Consider the following 19,880-nt stretch of genomic DNA (forward strand, 5'->3'; position numbering starts at 1 on the left):
ATGATGCATAGAGATTTCCCTATCAAGTGATTCCTTATCCGATATAGAAAGCTATCCCCCTGTGGTATTGAATTTAGGAATATAGTCTTAGGGGACACAGAGAAATAAGTGATCCCCATCTACCTAAGCACCCCACAAATTGGAGGTTAGCTTACCGGTTATACTCAATCACCCCCACAAATTCGCCAATGGGGATGGCTTCCCGGGAGGTAACCCCTATTGAGTGAAGGGAGTATATAGGATACGACCCAGTGGTACCTGACGACATAGATACTAACAGCTATTTAATAACATTACGCTAGAAAGTGATTATTAGCAACATATATATCTATATAAACAACCCCGCCAGGGTTGTGCCTTCAAAAATAATCACACACGGACACGCTTTTTAAACCTTTTTTTCACATCTCTTTATTCTTCTTATGCACATGTATGTTAGTTCTGTGATTTTAACCTTTATGTTTCACTGCAGTTTGGGATAATAATATTAATATTTATCCAATTTTAATACATACTTAATAAAGGTTATATTTTATGATTCATTCATTCTGTCCAGTGCGTCAACAGTGCAGATTTCTTCTTGTTTTTTCTCCCAAATTCTATAACAATGACAGTAAATGTTGTTTCTTTTCAAACAGAACTTTCTTGACCATGCTACTTGCTTGAAAGATCTGGGAGCACATGGAAAACAGTACAAACCATGCAGTATCACAAGAGCCTTTATTTGATCTTTCATGAAGATAGAGCAGAATTGAGGACACGTCAACAATTTCTGCCGAAGGTGGTTCATCTTTCCACATGGTGCCTTTGGCCACTGACACCTTCGTTGAGTCAAAGTCTCTGGCTGTGGTCAGAACTTTGAAAATTTATGTCACCAGAACGGTTCAGATTAGGAAAACAGAGGCTCTGTTTGTCCTGTATGCTCCCAACAGGATTGGGTGTCCTGCTTCCATGTAGACCATTATGCGCTGGATCTGTGGTAAGATTCAGCATGCTCATTCCATGGCAGGATTGCCGTTACTGAATTAGGTGAAGACCCATTCTACTAGAAAGGTGGGTTCATCCTGGGCAGCTGGTCGGGGAGTCTCGGCATTGCAACTTTGCCGAGCAGCTATTTAGTAAACACTTTTGCTAAGTTTTACAAGTTTGATACCTTGGCTGATGATAACCTCAAGTTGGGTCATTCGGTGCTGCAGAGTCGTACGCACTCTCCCACCCGTTCAAGAGCTTTGGTATAACCCCATGGTTCTTAATGTGACCCCAGCATCCTCTAGGTCGTATGAGAAAATAGGATTTTAATACCTACCGGTAAATCCTTTTCTCTTAGTCCGTAGAGGATGCTGGGCACCCGTCCCAGTCCATACTGTGTCTGCAGTTATTACTTGTGGTTATACACATGTTATGTTATGGTTCTGGTCAGCTTTTTGCTGCAATTGTTCATGCCGTTGGCTTGTGTTCTGTTGAATGCCACGTTCTGCGGCATGCTTAAGGTGTGAGCTGGTAAGATGCTCACCTTAGTTTAACAATAAATCCTTTCCTCGAAATGTCCGTCTCCCTGGGCACAGTTCCTATAACTGGAGTCTGGAGGAGGGGCATAGAGGGAGGAGCCAGTTCACACCCTTTGAAAGTCTTAAAGTGCCCATGTCTCTTGCGGATCCCGTCTATACCCCATGGTTCTTAATGTGACCCCAGCATCCTCTACGGACTAAGAGAAAAGGATGCCCTTGCGCACTATCCTGACTTCTCCTCCCGTCTGCTTACTTTGTGCCTTCCAACGCACAATGCAAACTACAGGTGGTGCTGCAGGGCCCACACCCTTTTACTTGCCTTACAGAACAGCTCTGGAGCTGTTACAGTGCCCAGCTGCTGCAAGAAATCAGCTTGAATGCTTCAGGGGATGGGGCATGGCCAACATGAGCCCCACACCAAAGGAGGGTGGGGGTGTTTAATGCGAACTAGGGGTCATCCAAGCACCGCAAAAGGCCGCCATGCCCTGCATGCCCCTTTTCTCTTTTCATATGCAGATGAGGGTTCCAGCCAACTTTGGCCCACATCTTGGATGACATCACCGTATGCAAATCCGTCTTCTGCAGACCTTCCCCCAGGAATGCTTGTACTAGTTGTTGCATATGGTTTGATATTTGATGGTGCTTCAATATTAGGCAGCCTTCCACCCTCCCATGTTCATCTGAACAGATGTGGTCTCCCTGCAGTTGTTGTCCCCAGACGAGAGTTCCCTTGTGCGTCCTCAGTTGAATCTCCTTAACTTGACGGGGGAGGGGCTGCCCGAGCAGCCACCCTCCCCAGCCCTATCCCAACTCATACTTATTTTGCATATGAGATCTCTTGATCATGAAGATTGTTCTCACAGGGTGAGGTTCATCCATTATATTTTAAAATAGGAAGGTACAAATTACATATTTGAATTGCATCTATGTGCTGGATTCAAATGCCCCCCCCCCCCCCTTCCTTTCTCAATTGTGCCCGTCAGCAGCTATTCTAAGGTTGCTGCCAATGGGTGTGACACATTAATTTCTTCTGTGGGGTACACTGGACTCCACAAGGATTCACATTGGGGTGTAGAGTAGGATCTTGATCTGAGGCACCAACCGGCTCAAAGCTTTTGACTGTTCCCAAGATGCTCAGCGCATCCTCCTCTATAACCCCGCTTCCATGAACAGGGAGCTCAGTTTGTAGTTGGTGCCTTCAGTAGCAGGCCACTTAACAGGGGCCTGCCTCAGGCAGCCTATTCTTAGCTATTAATTTTGACAAGAAAAGAAGAACTTGTTTTATGAGAATCTACAAGGGCTGCAGCAGGCTAGGTCTAATAGACATCTTTACTGCAGCTTCATCACTCCCAGCGGCGCTGTATACTCCCGTGCCCTGGTTGCTGGGTCACTGCAGCGGAGGCTCCAGTTTCTTCCTAAGGTCAGTCACACACACACACCGCCCTTCCGGATCACGAGGCCGCTGATGAAGGGGAGCGTGGCCGTAGGGGGTGGACCGTGTGCGCACTGGCGTGGACACTGATTACTGGGCAGCCGCTCCACTAGCCACCAGGTACAGTTAAGGAGCACAGGTCTGGGAGTTTTACTCCTATATTAACCCAATTTTGTACTGCCCGCAGCGCATTGTGATAGGTAATAGGGCCTGATTCAGGTTGGAATGCAATCACAATAAGCGATCCAACTGCAAAAATTGCTAACAGCATACGCATGTGCCTGCATTTTCTGCGGCACCCCGCAGAGAATGCGATCGCCTCTGCCTGTCAATCGGGGCGGGGGGGGGAGAGGGGGGTCAGCAACACTCCATTTCCAAGTCAGGGATGGAGCGGTGCGGGGGCAAGGCTTCAAAATGGGGTCTGCAACGGAGGAGACACAGGGGGCATGGTCACAGCGGCTGTATGACATCACATTCAGCCGCTGTGATCACAAAAATGGTGGCGGCTTCCTGCGCGCACATACAGTCTGCACCAGCAGGAGGCTACACCATTTTTTATGATCACGCTGAACTGCAGTGCGACTGCAATTACAGCATGGTCAAGAATGGAGGTGTCATGCTGGGTGGCCATGCCCTGTCACTGTGCAGGAGCCAGCACCGCACACACACTAGTCCCCGGGTGCAGCCCCCAACCCCCGGGACACCCGGAGCAACAAAATGTAGATTCAGGCCACCAGGCCACGCCCCTACCTATGAAACCATGCCTCCTTTTTACCATTGCGCTGCTTATCTGCGCGCACTGCATTACAATCTCCTTCGCCACCTCTCTGGGTGTCACCAGTGATAGTGACACCTCTGCCATGCTTGTAGCAGCTGGTCCTAAGATCTACGCCTCAAGCCCTGAGTGTTTGCCCTTGTGACTTGTTGATCATCATAGCGAAGCAGATGCTTACAGAAAACTGCAGGGGCTTAGATTGAAAATAAAAAAATTGATGGGTATAAGGTAGAGAGGAGCGGGTTCGGTTCTCCGAGAACCGAATTCCCGACGAACTCCACGTGGTTTACACTGGTCCGAGGCAGGCTCGGTTGTTCCCGCCTGACTCGGAAAACCTGAACAAGGGAAAATGTCATCATCCCGCTGTCGGATTCTCTCGAGATTCGGATTCCATATAAAGAGCTGCGCGTTGCCGCCATTTTTACTCGAGCATTGAAGAGAGAGCGGAGAGGACGTGGCTATGTTCTCTCAGTGGAAATCTCAATATCAGTGCTCAGTATCAGTGGTTACTTATTGCTGCTCAGTAATACTAGTAGTGTGTCTCTCCTGCTCAGTGTCAGTTCTCAGTAGTATCCTCATCAGTGCTCAGTATCACTGCTCATTGTCTTGTGCTGCATTGTGGTGCTCAGCATACTACAGTACATTACTAATAGTCCAGTGCTGCATCTTGCTGCTCAGTGTCAGTTCTAGTATCCTCATCAGTGCTCACTATCACTGCTCATTACATTGTGGTGTTCTGTATACTACAGTAACATAGTAATATAGTAACATATAGTAACATAGTTTTTGAGGTTGAATAGAGGCAAATTGCCCATCGTGTTCAACCTGTTTTAAGTTGTGATGATTCTACATACTTGCTGAATAATGTTTTATGACTAGTTAGCTACTATAACTCATGTTACCCCCGGATTAACCATGTTGATATTTTAAGTATTATAACCTTGGATAGCTTTTTCATTCAGAAATGTATCCATTCCTTTTTTAAATCCAATTACAGAGTCCGCCATTACCACCTTCCCTGGCAGGGAATTCCACATCCTGATTGCCCTAACAGTGAACATCATAGTATCTCACCTGGCAGGTAAGTAGGAGTTGGGCTAGAGCTGTGGAGGATTGCTGCTCGGGCACCCCCTGTCAAGTGAAGGAGATCCAACTGAGGCAGCACAAGGGAACTCTCGAAAGAAGAACAAGGCTAGAGGAAGATCTGAGACAAAGAAATCTGACTTTTACCAGAGCTGACCAGAGGAAAGCACAAACGCAGTCCCCCACTACCACAAATAATGCAGTCGAGTTTCCCACATTTGGGGAAATCACAGGGGTCAGCATACCCAGAGTGCAATGAATGAACCTCACCCTGGGAGAACAATCTTCATGACCATGGTATCTCCTATGCAAAATAAGTATGATTTGGGATAGGGCTGGGGAGGGCCGCTGCTCAGGCACATCTCTGTCAAGTAAAGGAGATTCAACTGAGGCAACACAAGGGAACTCTCATCTGGGGACAACAACTGCAGGGAGAACACATATTTTCAGATGAACATGGGAGGGCAGAAGGCTGCCTAACACTGAAGCACCCCCAAACAACAAACCAAATGCAACTACTAGTGCAAGCATTCCTGGGGGAAGGCCTGCAGCAGATGGATTTGCATATGGTGATGTCATCCAAGCAGTGGGTCAAAGTTGGCTTCAACCCTCGTCTGCATATGAAAATAAAAAAGGGGTGTGCAGGGCATGGCGGCCTTTTGCGGCGCTTGGATGACCCCTAGTTTGCATTAAACACCTCCACCTTCCTTCGGTGTGGGGCTCATGTTGGCTATGCCCCAGCCCCTGAAGCATTAAAGCTGATTTCTTGCAGCAGCTGGGCACTGTAACAGCTCCAGAGCTGCTCTGTAAAGCAAGTAAAAGGGTGTGGGCCCTGCAGAACTACCTGTAGTTTGCATTGTGCGTTGGAAGGCACAAAGTAAGCAGACGGGAGAAGTCAGGATAGTGCACAAGGGCATAGAAGGGAGCGGCTCAAGAAAAGAGAAGTGGAAACAGACAGCAAACTAGGCTGGAGAGAGACCTGAGACAAAGAGATCTGAATTATACGAGAGCCGACCAGAGGAAACACAAATTATGTAATCAAGTGTCCCACATTTGGGGAAATCGTAGGAGCAGCACACCCAGAGTGCATTGGGTGAGCCTTGCCCTGGGAGAAGCACCTTCCTGATCATAGTATCTCACCTGGCAGGTAAGTAGGAGTTGGGCTAGAGCTGGGGAGGGTCGCTGTTCGGGCACCCCCCTGTCAAGTGAAGGAGATCCAACTGAGGCAGCACATGGAAACTCTCGAAAAAAGAACAAGGCTAGAGGAAGATCTGAGACAAAGAAATCTGACTTTTACCAGAGCTGACCAGAGGAAAGCACAAACACAGTCCCCCACTACCACAAATAATGCAGTCGAGTTTCCCACATTTGGGGAAATGACAGGGGTCAGCATACCCAGAATGCAATGAATGAACCTCACCCTGGGAGAACAATCTTCATGACAATGGTATCTCCTATGCAAAATAAGTATGATTTGGGATAGGGCTGGGGAGGGCCGCTGCTCAGGCACATCTCTGTCAAGTAAAGGAGATTCAACTGAGGCAGCACAAGGGAACTCTCATCTGGGGACAACAACTGCAGGGAGAACACATATTTTCAGATGAACATGGGAGAGCAGAAGGCTGCCTAATACTGAAGCACCCCCAAACAACAAACCAAATGCAACAACTAGTACAAGCATTCCTGGGAAAAGGTCTGCAGAAGACGGATTTGCATATGGTGATGTCATCCAAGCAGTGGGCCAAAGTTGGCTGGAACCCTCATCTGCATATGAAAAGAGAAAAGGGGTATGCAGGGCATGGCGGCCTTTTGCGGCGCTTGGATGACCCTTAGTTCGCATTAAACACCTCCACCCTCCGTCGGTGTGGGGCTCATGTTGGCTATGCCCCAGCCCCTGAAGCATTCAAGCTGATTTCTTGCAGCAGCTGGGCACTGTAACAGCTCCAGAGCTGCTCTGTAAGGCAAGTAAAAGGGTGTTGGCCCTGCAGCACTACCTGTAGTTTGCATTGTGCGTTGGAAGGCACAAAGTAAGCAGACAGGAGAAGTCAGGAGAGTGCACAAGGGCAAGGGCAGGGGCTCAAGAAAAGAGAAGTGGAAACAGACAGCAAACTAGGCTGGAGAGAGACCTGAGACAAAGAGATCTGAATTATACGAGTAGCCGACCAGAGGAAACACAAATTATGTAGTCAAGTGTCCCACATTTGGGGAAATCGTAGGAGCAGCACACCCAGAGTGCAATGGGTGAGCCTTGCCCTGGGAGAAGCACCTTCCTGATCATAGTATCTCACCTGGCAGGTAAGTAGGAGTTGGGCTAGAGCTGGGGAGGGTCGCTGCTCGGGCACCCCCCTGTCAAGTGAAGGAAATCCAACTGAGGCAGCACAAGGAAACTCTCAAAAAAAGAACAAGGCTAGAGGAAGATCTGAGACAAAGAAATCTGACTTTTACCAGAGCTGACCAGAGGAAAGCACAAACACAGTCCCCCACTACCACAAATAATGCAGTCGAGTTTCCCACATTTGGGGAAATCACAGGGGTCAGCATACCCAGAATGCAATGAATGAACCTCACCCTGGAAGAACAATCTTCATGACCATGGTATCTCCTATGCAAAATAAGTATGATTTGGGATAGGGCTGGGGAGGGCCGCTGCTCAGGCACATCTCTGTCAAGTAAAGGAGATTCAACTGAGGCAGCACAAGAGAACTCTCATCTGGGGACAACAACTGCAGGGAGAACACATATTTTCAGATGAACATGTTAGAGCAGAAGGCTGCCTAATACTGAAGCACCCCAAACAACAAACCAAATGCAACAACTAGTACAAGCATTCCTGGGGGAAGGTCTGCAGAAGACGTATTTGCATACGGTGATGTCATCCAAGCAGTGGGCCAAAGTTGGCTGGAACCCTCATCTGCATATGAAAAGAGAAAAGGGGTATGCAGGGCATGGCGGCCTTTTGCGGCGCTTGGATGACCCTTAGTTCGCATTAAACACCTCCACCCTCCGTCGGTGTGGGGCTCATGTTGGCTATGCCCCAGCCCCTGAAGCATTCAAGCTGATTTCTTGCAGCAGCTGGGCACTGTAACAGCTCCAGAGCTGCTCTGAAAGGCAAGTAAAAGGGTGTGGGCCCTGCAGCACTACCTGTAGTTTGCATTGTGCGTTGGAAGGCACAAAGTAAGCAGACAGGAGAAGTCAGGAGAGTGCACAAGGGCATAGAAGGCAGCGGCTCAAGAAAAGAGAAGTGGAAACAGACAGCAAACTAGGCTGGAGAGAGACCTGAGACAAAGAGATCTGAATTATACGAGAGCCGACCAGGGGAAACACAAATTATGCAGTCAAGTTTCCCACATTTGGGGAAATCGCAGGAGCAGCACACCCAGAGTGCAATGGGTGAGCCTTGCCCTGGGAGAAGCACCTTCATGATCATAGTATCTCACCTGGCAGTTATGTAGGAGTTGGGCTAGAGCTGGGGAGGGTCGCTGCTCGGGTACCCCCCTGTCAAGTGAAGGAGATCAAACTGAGGCAGCACAATGGAACTCTCGAAAGAAGAACAAGGCTAGAGGAAGATCTGAGACAAAGAAATCTGACCTATTACCAGAGCTGACCAGAGGAAAACACAAACACAGTCCCCCACTACCACAAATAATGCAGTTGAGTTTCCCACATTTGGGGAAATCACAGGGGTCAGCATACCCAGAATGCAATGAATGAACCTCACCCTGGGAGAACAATCTTTATGACCATGGTATCTCCTATGCAAAATAAGTATGATTTGGGATAGGGCTGGGGAGGGCCGCTGCTCAGGCACATCTCTGTCAAGTAAAGGAGATTCAACTGAGGCAGCACAAGGGAACTCTCATCTGGGGACAACAACTGCCGGGAGAACACATATTTTCAGATGAACATGGGAGGGCAGAAGGCTGCCTAATACTGAAGCACCCCCAAACAACAAACCAAATGCAACAACTAGTACAAGCATTCCTGGGGGAAGGTCTGCAGAAGACGGATTTGCATACAGTGATGTCATCCAAGCAGTGGGCCAAAGTTGGCTGGAACCCTCATCTGCATATGAAAAGAGAAAAGGGGTATGCAGGGCATGGCGGCCTTTTGCGGCGCTTGGATGACCCTTAGTTCGCATTAAACACCCCCACCCTACTTCGGTGTGGGGCTCATGTTGGCCATGCCCCAGCCCCTGAAGCATTCAAGCTGATTTCTTGCAGCAGCTTGGCACTGTAACAGCTCCAGAGCTGCTCTGTAAGGCAAGTAAAAGGGTGTGGGCCCTGCAGCACTACCTGTAGTTTGCATTGTGCATCGGAAGGCACAAAGTAAGCAGACAGGAGGAGAAGTCAGGATAGTGCACAAGGGTATAGAAGGGAGGGGCTCAAGAAAAAAGAAGTGGAAACAGACAGCAAACTAGGCTGGAGAGAGACCTGAGACAAAGAGATCTGAATTATATGAGAGCCGACTAGGGGAAACACAAATTATGCAATCAAGTTTCCCATATTTGCGGAAATCGCAGGGGCAGCACACCCAGAGTGCAATGGGTGAGCCTTGCCCTGGGAGAAGCAACTTCATGATCATAGTATCTCACCTGGCAGGTAAGTAGGAGTTGGGCTAGAGCTGGGGAGGGTCGCTGCTCGGGCACCCCCCTGTCAAGTGAAGGAGATCCAACTGAGGCAGCACAAGGGAACTCTTGAAAGAAGAACAAGGCTAGAGGAAGATCTGAGACAAAGAAATCTGACTTTTACCAGAGCTGACCAGAGGAAAGCACAAACACAGTCCCCCACTACCACAAATAATGCAGTTGAGTTTCCCACATTTGGGGAAATCACAGAGGTCAGCATACCCAGAACACAATGAATGAACCTAACCCTGGGAGAACAATCTTCATGACCATGGTATCTCCTATGCAAAATAAGTATGATTTGGGATAGGGCTGGGGAGGGCCGCTGCTCAGGCACATCTCTGTCAAGTAAAGGAGATTCAACTGAGGCAGCACAAGGGAACTCTCATCTGGGGACAACAACTGCAGGGAGAACACATATTTTCAGATGAACATGGGAGGGCAGAAGGCTGCCTAATACTGAAGCACCCCCAAACAACAAACCAAATGCAACAACTAGTGCAAGCATTCCTGGGGGAAGGCCTGCCGCAGATGGATTTGCATATGGTGATGTCATCCAAGCAGTGGGTCAAAGTTGGCTTCAACCCTCGTCTGCATATGAAAAGAGAAAAGGGGCATGCAGGGCATGGCGGCCTTTTGCGGCGCTTGGCTGACCCCTAGTTTGCATTAAACACCTCCACCCTCCGTCGGTGTGGGGCTCATGTTGGCTATGCCCCAGCCCCTGAAGCATTCAAGCTGATTTCTTGCTGCAGCTGGGCACTGTAACAGCTCCAGAGCTGCTCTGTAAGGCAAGTAAAAGGGTGTGGGCCCTGCAGCACTACCTGTAGTTTGCATTGTGCGTTGGAAGGCACAAAGTAAGCAGACAGGAGAAGTCTGGAGAGTGCACAAGGGCATAGAAGGCAGCGGCTCAAGAAAAGAGAAGTGGAAACAGACAGCAAACTAGGCTGGAGAGAGACCTGAGACAAAGAGATCTGAATTATACGAGAGCCGACCAGGGGAAACACAAATTATGCAGTCAAGTTTCCCACAGGAGTATATAGGATACGACCCAGTGGTACCTGACGACATAGATACTAACAGCTATTTAATAACATTACGCTAGAAAGTGATTATTAGCAACATATATATCTATATAAACAACCCCGCCAGGGTTGTGCCTTCAAAAATAATCACACACGGACACGCTTTTTAAACCTTTTTTTCACATCTCTTTATTCTTCTTATGCACATGTATGTTAGTTCTGTGATTTTAACCTTTATGTTTCACTGCAGTTTGGGATAATAATATTAATATTTATCCAATTTTAATACATACTTAATAAAGGTTATATTTTATGATTCATTCATTCTGTCCAGTGCGTCAACAGTGCAGATTTCTTCTTGTTTTTTCTCCCAAATTCTATAACAATGACAGTAAATGTTGTTTCTTTTCAAACAGAACTTTCTTGACCATGCTTCTTGCTTGAAAGATCTGGGAGCACATGGAAAACAGTACAAACCATGCAGTATCACAAGAGCCTTTATTTGATATTTCATGAAGATAGAGCAGAATTGAGGACACGTCAACTATTTCTGCCGAAGGTGGTTCATCTTTCCACATGGTGCCTTTGGCCACTGACACCTTCGTTGAGTCAAAGTCTCTGGCTGTGGTCAGAACTTTGAAAATTTATGTCACCAGAACGGTTCAGATTAGGAAAACAGAGGCTCTGTTTGTCCTGTATGCTCCCAACAGGATTGGGTGTCCTGCTTCCATGTAGACAATTATGCGCTGGATCTGTGGTAAGATTCAGCATGCTCATTCCATGGCAGGATTGCCGTTACTGAATTAGGTGAAGACCCATTCTACTAGAAAGGTGGGTTCATCCTGGGCAGCTGGTCGGGGAGTCTCGGCATTGCAACTTTGCCGAGCAGCTATTTAGTAAACACTTTTGCTAAGTTTTACAAGTTTTAGAGTAAAGGAGATTCAACTGAGGCAGCACAAGGGAACTCTCATCTGGGGACAACAACTGCAGTGAGAACACATATTTTCAGATGAACATGGGAGGGCAGAAGGCTGCCTAATACTGAAGCACCCCCAAACAACAAACCAAATGCAACAACTAGTACAAGCATTCCTGGGGGAAGGTCTGCAGTAGACGGATATGCATATAGTGATGTCATCCAAGCAGTGGGCCAAAGTTGGCTGGAACCCTCATCTGCATATGAAAAGAGAAAAGGGGTATGCAGGGCATGGCGGCCTTTTGCGGCGCTTGGATGACCCTTAGTTCGCATTAAACACCCCCACCCTCCTTCGGTGTGGGGCTCATGTTGGCCATGCCCCAGCCCCTGAAGCATTCAAGCTGATTTCTTGCAGCAGCTTGGCACTGTAACAGCTCCAGAGCTGCTCTGTAAGGCAAGTAAAAGGGTGTGGGCCCTGCAGCACTACCTGTAGTTTGCATTGTGCATTGGAAGGCACAAAGTAAGCAGACAGGAGGAGAAGTCAGGATAGTCCACAAGGGTATAGAAGGGAGGGGCTCAAGAAAAAAGAAGTGGAAACAGACAGCAAACTAGGCTGGAGAGAGACCTGAGACAAAGAGATCTGAATTATATGAGAGCCGACCAGGGGAAACACAAATTATGCAGTCAAGTTTCCCACATTTGGGGAAATCGCAGGGGCAGCACACCCAGGTGAGATACTATAATCAGGAAGGTGCTTCTCCCAGGGCAAGGCTCACCCATTGCACACTGGGTGTGCTGCTCCTACGATTTCCCCAAATGTGGGACACTTGACTGCATAATTTGTGTTTCCTCTGGTCGGCTCTCGTATAATTCAGATCTCTTTGTCTCAGGTCTCTCTCCAGCCTAGTTTGCTCTCTGTTTCCACTTCTTTTTTCTTGAGCCCCTCCCTTCTATACCCTTGTGGACTATCCTGACTTCTCCTCCCGTCTGCTTACTTTGTGCCTTCCAATGCACAATGCAAACTACAGGTAGTGCTGCAGGGCCCACACCCTTTTACTTGCCTTACAGAGCAGCTCTGGAGCTGTTACAGTGCCCAGCTGCTGCAAGAAATCAGCTTGAATGCTTCATGGGATGGGGCATGGCCAACATGAGCCCCACACCAAAGGAGGGTGGGGGTGTTTAATGCGATCTAGGGGTCATCCAAGCACCGCAAAAGGCCGCCATGCCCTGCACGCCCCTTTTCTCTTTTCATATGCAGATGAGGGTTGAAGCCAACTTTGACCCACTGCTTGGATAACATCACCATATGCAAATCCATCTGCTGCAGGCCTTCCCCCAGGAATGCTTGCACTAGTTGTTGCATTTGGTTTGTTGTTTGGGGGTGCTTCAGTATTAGGCAGCCTTCTGCCCTCCCATGTTCATCTGAAAATATGTGTTCTCCCTGCAGTTGTTGTCCCCATATGAGAGTTCCCTTGTGCTGCCTCAGTTGAATCTCCTTTACTTGACAGAGATGTGCCTGAGCAGCGGCCCTCCCCAGCCCTATCCCAAATCATACTTATTTTGCATAGGAGACACCATGGTCATGAAAATTGTTCACCCAGGGTGAGGTTCATTCATTGCATTCTGGGTATGCTGACCCCTGTGATTTACCCAAATGTGGGAAACTCGCCTGCATTATTTGTGGTAGTTGGGGACTGTGTTTGTGTTTTCCGCTGGTCAGCTCTGGTAAAAGTCAGATTTCTTTGTCTCAGATCTTCCTCTAGCCTTGTTCTTCTTTCGAGAGTTCCATTGTGCTGCCTCAGTTGGATCTCCTTCACTTGACAGGGGGGTGCCCGAGCAGCGACCCTCCCCAGCTCTAGCCCAACTCCTACTTACCTGCCAGGTGAGATACTATGATCTTGAAGGTGCTTCTCCCAGGGCAAGGCTCAACCATTGCACTCTGGGTGTGCTGCCCCTGCGATTTCCCCAAATATGGGAAACTTGACTGCATAATTTGTGTTTCCCCTGGTCGGCTCTCGTATAATTCAGATCTCTTTGTCTCAGGTCTCTCTCCAGCCTAGTTTGCTGTCTGTTTCCACTTCTCTTTTCTTGAGCCGCTCCCTTCTATGCCCTTGCGCACTATCCTGACTTCTCCCGTCTGCTTACTTTGTGCCTTCCAACGCACAATGCGAACTACAGGTAGTGCTGCAGGGCCCACACCCTTTTATTTGCCTTACAGAGCAGCTCTGGAGCTGTTACAGTGCCCAGCTGCTGCAAGAAATCAGCTTGAATGCTTCAGGGGCTGGGGCATAGCCAACATGAGCCCCACACCGAAGGAGGGTGGAGGTGTTTAATGCGAACTAGGGGTCATCCAAGCGCCGCAATAGGCCGCCATGCCCTGCATAACCCTTTTCTCTTTTCATATGCAGATGAGGGTTCCAGCCAACTTTGGCCCACTGCTTGGATGACATCACCGTATGCAAATTCGTCTCCTGCAGACCTTCCCCCAGGAATGCTTGTACTAGTTATTGCATATGGTTTGATATTTGATGGTGCTTCAGTATTAGGCAGCCTTCCGCCCTCCCATGTTCATCTGAAAAAATGTGGTCTCCCTGCAGTTGTTGTCCCCAGACGAGAGTTCCCTTGTGCTTCCTCAGTTGAATCTCCTTAACTTGACGGGGGAGGGGCTTGCCCGAGCAGCCACCCTCCCCAGCCCTATCCCAACTCATACTTATTTTGCATATGAGATCTCTATATCATGAAGATTGTTATCACAGGGTGAAGTTCATCCATTATATTTTAAAATAGGAAGGTTCAAATTACATATTTGAATTGCATCTATGTGCTGGATTCAAATGTCCCCCCCCCCTTCCTTTCTCAATTGTGCCCGTCAGCAGCTATTCTAAGGTTGCTGCCAATGGGTGTGACACATTAATTTCTTCTGTGGGGTACACTGGACTCCACAAGGATTCACATTGGGGTGTAGAGTAGGATCTTGATCTGAGGCACCAACCGGCTCAAAGCTTTTGACTGTTCCCAAGATGCTCAGCGCATTCTCCTCTATAACCCCGCTTCCATGAACAGGGAGCTCAGTTTGTAGTTGGTGCCTTCAGTAGCAGGCCACTTAACAGGGGCCTGCCTCAGGCAGCCTATTCTTAGCTATTAATTTTGACAAGAAAATAAGAACTTTTTTTATGAGAATCTACAAGGGCTGCAGCAGGCTAGGTCTAATAGACATCTTTACTGCAGCTTCATCACTCCCAGCGGCGCTGTATACTCCCGTGCCCTGGTTGCTGGGTCACTGCAGCGGAGGCTCCGGTTTCTTCCTAAGGTCAGTCACACACGCACCGCCCTTCCGGATCACGAGGCCGCTGATGAAGGGGAGCGTGGCCGTAGGGGGTGGACCGTGTGCGCACTGGCGTGGACACTGATTACTGGGCAGCCGCTCCACGAGCCACCAGGTACAGTTAAGGAGCACAGGTCAGGGGTTTTTTCTCCCATATTAAACCAATTTTGTACTGCCCGCAGCGCATTGTGATAGGTAATAGGGCCTGATTCAGGTTGGATTGCAATCACAGTAAGCGATCCAACTGCAAAAATTGCTAAGAGCAAACGCATGTGCCTGCATTTTCTGCGGCACCCCGCAGAGAATGCGATCGCCTCTGCCTGTCAATCGGGGCAGGGGGGGAGAGGGGGGTCAGCAACACTCCATTTCCAAGTCAGGGATGGAGCGGTGCGGGGGCAAGGCTTCAAAATGGGGTCTGCAACGGAGGAGACACAGGGGGCGTGGTCACAGCGGCTGTATGACATCACATTCAGCCGCTGTGATCACAAAAATGGTGGCGGCTTCCTGCGCGCACATACAGTCTGCACCAGCAGGAGGCTACACCATTTTTTATGATCACGCTGAACTGCAGTGCGACTGCAATTACAGATTGGTCAAGAAGGGAGGCGTCATGCTGGGTGGCCATGTCCTGTCACTGTGCAGGAGCCAGCACCGCTCACACACTAGTCCCCGGGTGCAGCCCCCAACCCCCGGGACACCCGGAGCAACAAAATGTAGATTCAGGCCACCAGGCCACGCCCCTACCTATGAAACCATGCCTCCTTTTTACCATTGCGCTGCTTATCTGCGCGCACTGCATTACAATCTCCTTCGCCACCTCTCTGGGTGTCACCAGTGATAGTGACACCTCTGCCATGCTTGTAGCAGCTGGTCCTAAGATCTACGCCTCAAGCCCTGAGTGTTTGCCCTTGTGACTTGTTGATCATCATAGCGAAGCAGATGCTTACAGAAAACTGCAGGGGCTTAGATTGAAAATAAAAAAATTGATGGGTATAAGGTAGAGAGGAGCGGGTTCGGTTCTCCGAGAACCGAATTCCCGACGAACTCCACGTGGTTTACACTGGTCCGAGGCAGGCTCGGTTGTTCCCGCCTGACTCGGAAAACCTGAACAAGGGAAAATGTCATCATCCCGCTGTCGGATTCTCGCGAGATTCGGATTTCATATAAAGAGCTGCGCGTTGCCGCCATTTTTACTCGTGCATTGAAGAGGGAGCGGAGAGGACGTGGCTATGTTCTCTCAGTGGAAATCTCAATATCAGTGCTCAGTATCAGTGGTTACTTATTGCTGCTCAGTAATACTAGTAGTGTGTCTCTCCTGCTCAGTGTCAGTTCTCAGTAGTATCCTCATCAGTGCTCAGTATCACTGCTCATTGTCTTGTGCTGCATTGTGGTGCTCAGCATACTACAGTACATTACTAATAGTCCAGTGCTGCATCTTGCTGCTCAGTGTCAGTTCTAGTATCCTCATCAGTGCTCACTATCACTGCTCATTACATTGTGGTGTTCTGTATACTACAGTAACATAGTAATATAGTAACATATAGTAATATAGTTTTTGAGGTTGAAAAGAGGCAAATTGCCCATCGTGTTCAACCTGTTTTAAGTTGTGATGATTCTACATACTTGCTGAATAATGTTTTATGACTAGTTAACTACTACAACTCATGTTACCCCCGGATTAACCATGTTGATATTTTAAGTATTATAACCTTGGATAGCTTTTTCATTCAGAAATGTATCCATTCCTTTTTTAAATCCAATTACAGAGTCCGCCATTACCACCTTCCCTGGCAGGGAATTCCACATCCTGATTGCCCTAACAGTGAAGATCATAGTATCTCACCTGGCAGGTAAGTAGGAGTTGGGCTAGAGCTGTGGAGGATTGCTGCTTGGGCACCCCCTGTCAAGTGAAGGAGATCCAACTGAGGCAGCACAAGGGAACTCTCGAAAGAAGAACAAGGCTAGAGGAAGATCTGAGACAAATAAATCTGACTTTTACCAGAGCTGACCAGAGGAAAGCACAAACACAGTCCCCCACTACCACAAATAATGCAGTCGAGTTTCCCACATTTGGGGAAATCACAGGGGTCAGCATACCCAGAATGCAATGAATGAACCTCACCCTGGGAGAACAATCTTCATGACCAAGGTATCTCCTATGCAAAATAAGTATGATTTGGGATAGGGCTGGGGAGGGCCGCTGCTCAGGCACATCTCTGTCAAGTAAAGGAGATTCAACTGAGGCAGCACAAGGGAACTCTCATCTGGGGACAACAACTGCAGGGAGAACACATATTTTCAGATGAACATGGGAGGGCAGAAGGCTGCCTAAAACTGAAGCACCCCCAAACAACGAACCAAATGCAACTACTAGTGCAAGCATTCCTGGGGGAAGGCCTGCAGCAGATGGATTTGCTTATGGTGATGTCATCCAAGCAGTGGGTCAAAGTTGGCTTCAACCCTCGTCTGCATATGAAAAGAAAAAAGGGGTGTGCAGGGCATGGCGGCCTTTTGCGGCGCTTGGATGACCCCTAGTTCGCATTAAACACCTCCACCCTCCTTCGGTGTGGGGCTCATGTTGGCTATGCCCCAGCCCCTGAAGCATTCAAGCTGATTTCTTGCAGCAGCTGGGCACTGTAACAGCTCCAGAGCTGCTCTGTAAAGCAAGTAAAAGGGTGTGGGCCCTGCAGCACTACCTGTAGTTTGCATTGTGCGTTGGAAGGCACAAAGTAAGCAGATGGGAGAAGTCAGGATAGTGCACAAGGGTATAGAAGGGAGGGGCTCAAGAAAAAAGAAGTGGAAACAGACAGCAAACTAGGCTGGAGAGAGACCTGAGACAAAGAGATCTGAATTATATGAGAGCCGACCAGGGGAAACACAAATTATGCAGTCAAGTTTCCCACATTTGGGGAAATCGCAGGGGCAGCACACCCAGAGTGCAATGGGTGAGCCTTGCCCTGGGAGAAGCATCTTCATGATCATAGTATCTCACCTGGCAGGTAAGTAGGAGTTGGGCTAGAGCTGGGGAGGGTCGCTGCTCGGGCACCCCCTGTCAAGTGAAGGAGATCCAACTGAGGCAGCACAAGGGAACTCTCGAAAGAAGAACAAGGCTAGAGGAAGATCTGAGACAAAGAAATCTGACTTTTACCAGAGCTGACCAGAGGAAAGCACAAACACAGTCCCCCACTACCACAAATAATGCAGTTGAGTTTCCCACATTTGGGGAAATCACAGGGGTCAGCATACCCAGAATGCAATGAATGAACCTAACCCTGGGAGAACAATCTTCATGACCATGGTATCTCCTATGCAAAATAAGTATGATTTGGGATAGGGCTGGGGAGGGCCGCTGCTCAGGCACATCTCTGTCAAGTAAAGGAGATTCAACTGAGGCAGCACAAGGGAACTCTCATCTGGGGACAACAACTGCAGGGAGAACACATATTTTCAGATGAACATGGGAGGGCAGAAGGCTGCCTAATACTGAAGCACCCCCAAACAACAAACCAAATGCAACAACTAGTGCAAGCATTCCTGGGGGAAGGCCTGCAGCAGATGGATTTGAATATGGTGATGTCATCCAAGCAGTGGGTCAAAGTTGGCTTCAACCCTCGTCTGCATATGAAAAGAATAAAGGGGTGTGCAGGGCATGGCGGCCTTTTGCGGCGCTTGGATGACCCCTAGTTCGCATTAAACACCTCCACCCTCCTTCGGTGTGGGGCTCATGTTGGCTATGCCCCAGCCCCTGAAGCATTCAAGCTGATTTCTTGCAGCAGCTGGGCACTGTAACAGCTCCAGAGCTGCTCTGTAAAGCAAGTAAAAGGGTGTGGGCCCTGCAGCACTACCTGTAGTTTGTATTGTGCGTTGGAAGGCACAAAGTAAGCAGACGGGAGAAGTCAGGATAGTGCACAAGGGTATAGAAGGGAGGGGCTCAAGAAAAAAGAAGTGGAAACAGACAGCAAACTAGGCTGGAGAGAGACCTGAGACAAAGAGATCTGAATTATATGAGAGCCGACCAGGGGAAACACAAATTATGCAGTCAAGTTTCCCACATTTGGGGAAATCGCAGGGGCAGCACACCCAGAGTGCAATGGGTGAGCCTTGCCCTGGGAGAAGCATCTTCATGATCATAGTATCTCACCTGGCAGGTAAGTAGGAGTTGGGCTAGAGCTGGGGAGGGTCGCTGCTCGGGCACCCCCCTGTCAAGTGAAGGAGATCCAACTGAGGCAGCACAAGGGAACTCTCGAAAGAAGAACAAGGCTAGAGGAAGATCTGAGACAAAGAAATCTGACTTTTACCAGAGCTGACCAGAGGAAAGCACAAACACAGTCCCCCACTACCACAAATAATGCAGTTGAGTTTCCCACATTTGGGGAAATCACAGGGGTCAGCATACCCAGAATGCAATGAATTAACCTAACCCTGGGAGAACAATCTTCATGACCATGGTATCTCCTATGCAAAATAAGTATGATTTGGGATAGGGCTGGGGAGGGCCGCTGCTCAGGCACATCTCTGTCAAGTAAAGGAGATTCAACTGAGGCAGCACAAGGGAACTCTCATCTGGGGACAACAACTGCAGGGAGAACACATATTTTCAGATGAACATGGGAGGGCAGAAGGCTGCCTAATACTGAAGCACCCCCAAACAACAAACCAAATGCAACAACTAGTGCAAGCATTCCTGGGGGAAGGCCTGCCGCAGATGGATTTGCATATGGTGATGTCATCCAAGCAGTGGGTCAAAGTTGGTTCAAACACCTTTGCAAAGTTCTATAAGTTTGATACCCTGGCTGAGGAGGACCTCCTGTTTGCTCAATCGGTGCTGCAAAGTCATCCGCACTCTCCTGCCCGTTTGGGAGCTTTGGTATAATCCCCATGGTCCTTACGGAGTCCCCAGCATCCTCTAGGACGTAAGAGAAAATAAGATTTTAAACCTACCGGTAAATCTTTTTCTCGTAGTCCGTAGAGGATGCTGGGTGCCCGTCCCAAGTGCGGTCTACTTCTGCAAGACTTGTATATAGTTATTGCTTACATAAGGGTTATATGTTAGTTTTCATCGGTCTTGGACTGATGCTATGTTGTTTTCATACTGTTAACTGGGTAGTATATCACAAGTTATACGGTGTGATTGGTGTGGCTGGTATGAATCTTAACCTTGGATTAACAAAAATCCTTTCCTCGTACTGTCCGTC

The 19,880-nt window shown here is 48.5% G+C and overlaps 14 non-coding genes and 3 pseudogenes across 14 annotated transcripts; 3 read left to right on the forward strand and 14 right to left on the reverse strand.

The window, feature by feature from the left end:
- Positions 1-4,955: 4,955 nt before the first annotated feature.
- Positions 4,956-5,119, reverse strand: LOC134997317 (U1 spliceosomal RNA). The gene has a single exon (XR_010199850.1). It is a non-coding gene; the product is annotated as a U1 spliceosomal RNA (small nuclear RNA).
- Positions 5,120-5,790: 671 nt separating this feature from the next.
- Positions 5,791-5,953, reverse strand: LOC134997441 (U1 spliceosomal RNA). The gene has a single exon (XR_010199954.1). It is a non-coding gene; the product is annotated as a U1 spliceosomal RNA (small nuclear RNA).
- A 152-nt stretch (positions 5,954-6,105) lies between these two features.
- LOC134997132 (U1 spliceosomal RNA) lies at positions 6,106-6,269 on the reverse strand. Its single transcript, XR_010199684.1, has one exon. It is a non-coding gene; the product is annotated as a U1 spliceosomal RNA (small nuclear RNA).
- A 668-nt stretch (positions 6,270-6,937) lies between these two features.
- Positions 6,938-7,101, reverse strand: LOC134997372 (U1 spliceosomal RNA). Its single transcript, XR_010199896.1, has one exon. It is a non-coding gene; the product is annotated as a U1 spliceosomal RNA (small nuclear RNA).
- A 152-nt stretch (positions 7,102-7,253) lies between these two features.
- On the reverse strand, positions 7,254-7,417 carry LOC134997012 (U1 spliceosomal RNA). Its single transcript, XR_010199568.1, has one exon. It is a non-coding gene; the product is annotated as a U1 spliceosomal RNA (small nuclear RNA).
- A 670-nt stretch (positions 7,418-8,087) lies between these two features.
- LOC134997399 (U1 spliceosomal RNA) lies at positions 8,088-8,250 on the reverse strand. The gene has a single exon (XR_010199920.1). It is a non-coding gene; the product is annotated as a U1 spliceosomal RNA (small nuclear RNA).
- Positions 8,251-8,403: 153 nt separating this feature from the next.
- Positions 8,404-8,567, reverse strand: LOC134997008 (U1 spliceosomal RNA). Its single transcript, XR_010199564.1, has one exon. It is a non-coding gene; the product is annotated as a U1 spliceosomal RNA (small nuclear RNA).
- Positions 8,568-9,269: 702 nt separating this feature from the next.
- LOC134997452 (U1 spliceosomal RNA) lies at positions 9,270-9,404 on the reverse strand (annotated as a pseudogene).
- Positions 9,405-9,556: 152 nt separating this feature from the next.
- On the reverse strand, positions 9,557-9,720 carry LOC134997123 (U1 spliceosomal RNA). The gene has a single exon (XR_010199676.1). It is a non-coding gene; the product is annotated as a U1 spliceosomal RNA (small nuclear RNA).
- A 2,361-nt stretch (positions 9,721-12,081) lies between these two features.
- On the forward strand, positions 12,082-12,237 carry LOC134997470 (U1 spliceosomal RNA). Its single transcript, XR_010199967.1, has one exon. It is a non-coding gene; the product is annotated as a U1 spliceosomal RNA (small nuclear RNA).
- A 674-nt stretch (positions 12,238-12,911) lies between these two features.
- LOC134997185 (U1 spliceosomal RNA) lies at positions 12,912-13,075 on the forward strand. The gene has a single exon (XR_010199734.1). It is a non-coding gene; the product is annotated as a U1 spliceosomal RNA (small nuclear RNA).
- A 152-nt stretch (positions 13,076-13,227) lies between these two features.
- Positions 13,228-13,390, forward strand: LOC134997410 (U1 spliceosomal RNA). The gene has a single exon (XR_010199930.1). It is a non-coding gene; the product is annotated as a U1 spliceosomal RNA (small nuclear RNA).
- A 3,304-nt stretch (positions 13,391-16,694) lies between these two features.
- LOC134997032 (U1 spliceosomal RNA) lies at positions 16,695-16,858 on the reverse strand. The gene has a single exon (XR_010199587.1). It is a non-coding gene; the product is annotated as a U1 spliceosomal RNA (small nuclear RNA).
- Positions 16,859-17,550: 692 nt separating this feature from the next.
- LOC134997287 (U1 spliceosomal RNA) lies at positions 17,551-17,692 on the reverse strand (annotated as a pseudogene).
- A 151-nt stretch (positions 17,693-17,843) lies between these two features.
- Positions 17,844-18,007, reverse strand: LOC134997393 (U1 spliceosomal RNA). The gene has a single exon (XR_010199914.1). It is a non-coding gene; the product is annotated as a U1 spliceosomal RNA (small nuclear RNA).
- Positions 18,008-18,699: 692 nt separating this feature from the next.
- LOC134997289 (U1 spliceosomal RNA) lies at positions 18,700-18,841 on the reverse strand (annotated as a pseudogene).
- Positions 18,842-18,993: 152 nt separating this feature from the next.
- On the reverse strand, positions 18,994-19,157 carry LOC134997462 (U1 spliceosomal RNA). Its single transcript, XR_010199964.1, has one exon. It is a non-coding gene; the product is annotated as a U1 spliceosomal RNA (small nuclear RNA).
- Between the last annotated feature and the right edge of the window lie 723 nt (positions 19,158-19,880).

Source organism: Pseudophryne corroboree, unplaced genomic scaffold, assembly GCF_028390025.1.
Source record: "Pseudophryne corroboree isolate aPseCor3 unplaced genomic scaffold, aPseCor3.hap2 scaffold_144, whole genome shotgun sequence".
Lineage (NCBI taxonomy): Eukaryota > Metazoa > Chordata > Amphibia > Anura > Myobatrachidae > Pseudophryne > Pseudophryne corroboree.